General features: G+C 42.4%; 1 pseudogene; it reads left to right on the top strand.

The window, feature by feature from the left end:
• Positions 1–5,447: 5,447 nt before the first annotated feature.
• On the top strand, positions 5,448–6,011 carry LOC114693570 (annotated as a pseudogene).
• The last annotated feature ends 328 nt before the right edge of the window (positions 6,012–6,339 follow it).

The following is a 6,339-nucleotide window of genomic DNA, read 5'->3' as shown; positions in this document are numbered from 1 at the left end:
TGCAGATGAAACCACAACAAGACATCACTATGCATTCACTAAAGCAACAAAAATAAAATGTCTGACAACGCAAGTGTTGATGAGGACGTGGGACAATCAGGGCTGCTGCTGCGCAGCTGGAGGGGACTGAACAGGGCATCACAGGCACCTTGAAAGACACTCCCATAGTTTTCTTAGAAACACACGTCTGCCCCTCAGTCACATCCGTGTGTGTGTGTGTGTGTGTGTGTGTGTGTGTGTGTGTGTGTGTGTGAAGAGTTATACATATATACAATACATGTCTATGTAGTCGTCAAAAAGTTTAATACATTCAACCTCTAGGAGGCAACCAAGAGCAGCGGCGCTAGCCTACACTGTTTCCGGAATCCTAGACTACCCTGACCAACAACTCAAATGGAGGTTCCTCGTGTGTGTGTGTGTGTGTGTGTGTGTGTGTGTGTGTGTGTGTGTGTTACACACACATATATGTATATACACACATATATGTATCATATATAATTTCAGGTAAATATAAATTGATAGGATTCCATGAAGGCTTATTGAACATCCTTAGCATTATTGGCCTCTCTCCCTCTCCTTCTGTATTGACTTCCCTTTCCCGTCCCCACTAAAGCCCCTCCCTGTTTTCTCATTTTCCATACACCTATATCCCGCCTTTCCATCTCTAGGACCACCCCCAGGGTCCCTTTTGACTTTCCTGGTTTCTACGGTTACTTCAGGTGGTACACTCTCATCTGAAGATTTAGAGCTAGGAACCACTGATGAAAGAGAATATTCAGCTTTTGTCTTCCTGGGTCTGGGTTACCTCCACCATAGAATATTTTCTAGCCCTTTCCACTTAGCTGTAAATTTCATGATTTCATTTTTCTTTGCAGCTGAGTACCGTTCCATTGTGTCTATGTACCACACATCAATAGTGGCATTCATATCTTAGTGATAACCAACAGATGTCTTTGAACTTAAGGCCTGTTCAGAGATCAACTGACCATGGGGTGGGGTGCCCAGGCCCTACAGATACATCTACAATACGGCTCCTGAATCTTCAGCTAGGAAGCATCTCAGAAGAGGGGGGTGGGGGTGGAAAGATTGTGAGAGCCAGAGGACCAGCACATCTGCTGGGAGCTTGTGTCTCCTAGAAATGACAGGGAAGATGAACCCAGGGTACCCAGCAGCATGGCTTCCTAACCAAGACCTGAACAATGAACAACAGCAATAGACATGCTAATGCAGATCCCACCCCAGATAAAGAACTAACTGCTGAGAGAGGGAGAATTAGTCTCTCCTGGGGATGAGACCCCTAATTAATTATCCAATACAAAATGGTTAGTCCTGAAGTCATATACATATGAGCAACACTGAACAGACTTGGCAGGTTGTATTTATGTTTATGTATATGTGTGTGTGTGTGTGTTTATAGATATGTTTACATCAAATATGTATACATCAATCAAAAATATAGGCTGTCAATTGGAAAGGGAGCAAGGGGGCACATGGAAAGTGTTGGAGGGAAGAAAGAGAAGGAGCAAGTGATACAATATTTTAATTAAAATTTAAAAATTAACAAAAAAAATCATGACAGATTCCCACCTAAACACAAATCTCAGGAGCATAAGGAATGTGGACAAGCCTGCTGTCCTTCCTCATGCTTAAAAATTTCTGTGAGTCACAATGGAGAGAAATACATGCAAAGTTCTGACACCCTCACCCTTAGGGTAAATGTCAGGGGTCACATGGGAAAAGTTCAACACACACAGGAATCTTCATGTGATAGGTCAGAGGGACCCAACTCTTTCTCAGTGGTATTTGCCTAGGGAGAAAACACTTAATTCTTGTTAAGAATGTTAATCTCCTGGGTCTTTATTCTAAGGACCCTTTTATGTTTTTTATTTGTTTTATGAACGATCAACCATTCAGAGTGGGCACCCGGACCTTCAGTGACAGCTGACAGACCTTTCCTTTGTCAGCCAAGTAGTCCCTGCTTTGGCAAGCAGCTAGTCTGTCCTCTGCCTTGAAATCTCTCTCCTCACTCCTAAGAAAACCCTCTCCAGCCTTAAGGAGCTTTGCACCCAAGGCAGCTCGTTTCTGCCTCCGGAGGCCTTGCTCCCTCACCACTCAGGACAAATTGCCTGGCTCCATTAGGCTGTCCCTCAGCCATGACAAACTTCTGTGGGTTGTAGGCGACTACACCCACCCTGCAGCTATTCTTGCTGTGGAAAGGGGTACACCTCTTCAAGGACACAACAAAAACCTTATGATCAGTGCATGTCCGAAGCTTCTAATCTAGCGATTGGTGATAGGACAATCATAGAAGCCACGTGCAACCATGCCATGCCCTTCCTTGGATGTTTCTTCTATGGTCAGTCGGGAATACTTCTAGGTGTTGTAATATTAGGCCTCAGTAAAAGCTTCTCCTGAATAGTTTTTTTTTTTTTTTTTTTTTTTTTTGGTGTGATGGGGAGGGGAGTCCAATATAGTCACAGATGCTGAAAGAGTCATGACCAGGGCCAAGGAAGGGGAGGAAACAGAAGGATGCTGGTCAAAGGATACAGACACAATTAGGTGGGCTAGACCAGTCAGACATCAAATTGAGGATTTGAAGGTCACTGTTAAAAGCGCTATATTGTATACTGAAAAATTGTTGCAAGCTGGGTGCTTTTTACCAGGCCACACAAAGGAAACCAACTCCACGGGATGACAGGTTTATAATTTGCTTCACAGTAGCAATCATTCTGCCACATATAGGCACATCAAGATACATGCCTTTATTTTAGGCACATATTTATTTATTTAAAGCATGCCTTAAATATAATAATAAACGAAGTGATATTTACATTTTTAAATTTTATTTTATGTGTATGAGTGTTTTGCCTACAAGCATGTATGTGCATCACATGAGTGCCTGGTGCCTGTGGAGGTCAGAAGAGGGTATTGGACCCCCTGGAACTGGAGTTATAGACATTTGTGAACTACCATGTAGATGCTGGGAACTGAACCCCAGTCTTCCATTAAGAGCAAGGAGTGCTCTTAACAACTGAGGTATCTCTCTAGCCCGAATTGGTTTCTAAAAGAAAGTATATATGTGCACAAGGAACGGACGCAAATGTCCATACTAATTTTGTGGTAGTAAATATTGGAAGTACTCCAGATTTCCAACACAAAGTATGTGGGTCAACTAATTGAAGTGTATTAGTACAATGATAAATAATCTAGAACAATGCATAATATATTGCTACACACAATGTTAGAGATGACCTCTTCCTTTTTCCTTTTTTTTTTTTTTTTTTTTTTAAGACAGGCTCTCACTTTGTAACCTTGATTGGCCTGGAACTCGGAGATCCTCCTGCCTCTGCCTCCAGAGTGCTGGGATTAAAAACAGACTACCATGCCAAGCAACAGCAGAGTTAATTCCCAAAAGACTATGCCAAGCCAAATAAGATGGACATTCAGAGTTTGTAATATTCCTCTCATGAAAGTCTAGATTGGATCAAACTAACCCAAACTGACAGAGAGACTGCAGTCGGCTAGGCAGCTGGGCGTGGAGCTCAGTATTTGCCAGTATTTCTGAGGCCCTGGGTTTGATCCCCAGTATCAAGAGAAAAAAAAATAATAAAAGACCAAGAGTGTGGCATGGTGGGGAACCAGCTGTTAACTGTGTGGTGGGCCATTATAAAAACGTAAATTTGAGTGCATTTTATTATATTCAATTTCTAGTTAATAAAGTTGATCTAAGAAATTTCTAGAACAAACTATACATTAAAAGTGCTAAAAAATGGGCCAGCAAAATGGCTCACAGCGTAAAGGTGCTTGCTGCCAAGCCTGGGAATCTGAGAGGATTCCAGGAACCTACGTCGTGGAAGGAGAACTGACTCCTGCAAGTTGTCCTCTGACCCCCAAACGCGCATCCTGGAACATATTTGTGCACACATGCACTCACGCACACGCATACACAATAAATAAGTGTAATAAAAAAATTTTTAAGGGGCTAGAGAGTGGGTCAGTGGTTAAAAGCTCTTATTTCTCTTGGAAAGGATCTGGGGTTCAGTTCCCAGCACCCACATGGTGGCTCACAACTGTTCACCACTCTAGTTCCAGGGGATCTAACGTCCTCTTCTGACCTCCCTGGGCACCAAGCACACATGTGGAGCACAGACATGCATGCAAGCAAAATACACACAAAAAATAAGATAAATACTTGTTAAAAAAAAACAAAGACACCAAGAAAGCCAGGCCCTCTAAATCAGCATGAGCAAACCTCATAAGAACTCATAAAAACTGAAGCAGTGCATGCAAGGCCTGCACAGGTCTGCACCAGGTCCTCTTTATATGTATCATGGCTCCCAGTTTAGTGTTTTTTGTTTGTTTGTTTAGTTATTTCGAGACAGGGTTTCTCTGTGTAGCTTTGCGCCTTTCCTGGATCTCACTCTGTAGCCCAGGCTGGCCTCGAACTCACAGAGATCTGCCTGCCTCTGCCTCCCGAGTGCTGGGATTAAAGGTGTGTGCACCACCACTGTCCCGCCCAGTTTAGTGTTTTTAAGGGATTCCTGAGTGTGCAAACAAGTGGGTCTCTGATTCTTGTGCCTTCTCTAGGTTCTTTTCCTTCTGTTGGTTTGTCTTGTCCAACTTCAATGTAATAGTTTTGGTTTTATCTTTCATATCTTATTTTCTTATATTTTTGAATGAATGAATGAATGAATGAATGAATGAATGAAAACCTAGCCACTAGGGTAAAGGTTAACAACTGAACTGTCATTTATACCTGCTGGGAGAGGGAAAATCAGTTTTCTCCAATGGAGTGACACCGGGTATGTCCAGGACAAGCCTCATGTTCAGGAGTAGTTGACCAACATATAATGGACTCCACGCTTTTTTTTTTTTTAAATGTGCTTTTATTTGGTTACAGTTTGGTGGTTTTTTTTTTTTTTTTTTTGGTTTTTTGTTTTTGAGTATTGTTTTGTTTTCTTGTTTGGGTGCATTTTGCTGTATTGGGTTTCTGTTCTTATGAGAAAGAACTTAAAGTTGGGTGAGTATGGGGGGGAATCTGGAAGGACTTGGGGGAGGGGAAGAACATGATCAAATATATTTAAATTTCAAAGTTGTTTTAAGTAATAAAAATAAGAAAATTTAAGTTCTAAAAGGGTTCAGAGTAGAGAAAAAGTTCAGCAGGTTACAGTCCCAAGACAAAGCTTCCTGGAAGAAGAATCTTGAAGACACAAATCGTCCTGAGGAAGTAGCAGGAAGACAAGATAAAAACTGGAAATTTACACAGCGGGCTTAAAAAAAAATGATGATTGTTTTGTTTTCAGTTTGGGGTTAGATTTCTTGTTTCACAAAGTAGTGTTTCTGAGAATTAGGTTTTTATTATTTCTGCAACATCATTTAGCAGCAATAAAGCACCTTTAAAATCTCACCAGTGGAAGCTTTTCCTTGTGCTGCGGGCGTCCGCAGCCATGAGTATGCTCAGGCTACAGAAGAGGCTTGCCACCAGCGTCCTCCACTGTGGTAAAAAGGTCTGGTTGGACCCCAGTGAGACCAAGGAAATCGCCAATGCTAAATCCCGACAGCAGATCTGGAAGCTGAACAAAGATGATCATCCAGAAGCTTGTGACTGTCCATTTCTGGCTCGATGCAGGAAAAACACTTTGGCTCGACAGAAGGGCAGGCATATGGGGCATAGAAGAGTACCGCCAAAATTCAAATGCTGGAGAAGGTGACCTGGGTGAGAAGGATGCGTATCCTGCACCGACTTCTCAGAAAATACTGTGAATTCAAGAAGATTGACTGCCATATGTATCAGAGCCTGTACCTGAAGGTCAAGGGAATATCTTCAAAAACAAGTGGATTCTCATAGAGCACATCCGCAAGCTGAAAGCAGACAAGGCCTGCCGGAAGCTCCTGGCTGGCCAGGCTGAGGTTGCAGGTCTAAGGACGCACGAAAGCATCGGGAGGAGCGCCACCAGGCCAAGAAGGAGATCATCAAGATGCTGTCCGAGGAGGGAGAAGCCAAGGAATAAACTTCCCTCGTGTCTGTACATAGTGGGCTGCCTGTGGCCTCAGGTGGATCAGTCATTGAAATAAAATAAGCCTTAAAAAAACAACTTACCAGTGATGAAATATTACAAATTTTAAATAATGTTTCTCAAGATTTTGTCTAATGGATTTTCAGGGATCTGAATGGTTGTGTCTGGTCCTTGACCAGAACAGTTTAATTATCCTCATCTATTGACTCGGCATTCTCTCATGTGCAGGGGTGTGAATCTATCTTTGTACCTCTTGTGAAATCCAGAGTTCTCTGCCCTCCCTTCTGGCTGGTGATTAAGAACTTAATTATATCTTCTCTCC

The sequence above is a fragment of the Peromyscus leucopus genome, chromosome 7, assembly GCF_004664715.2.
Source record: "Peromyscus leucopus breed LL Stock chromosome 7, UCI_PerLeu_2.1, whole genome shotgun sequence".
NCBI classification, from domain to species: Eukaryota; Metazoa; Chordata; class Mammalia; order Rodentia; family Cricetidae; genus Peromyscus; species Peromyscus leucopus.
Note: the sequence above shows the minus strand (reverse complement) of the source record. Positions and strands in the feature narration are given on the sequence as shown.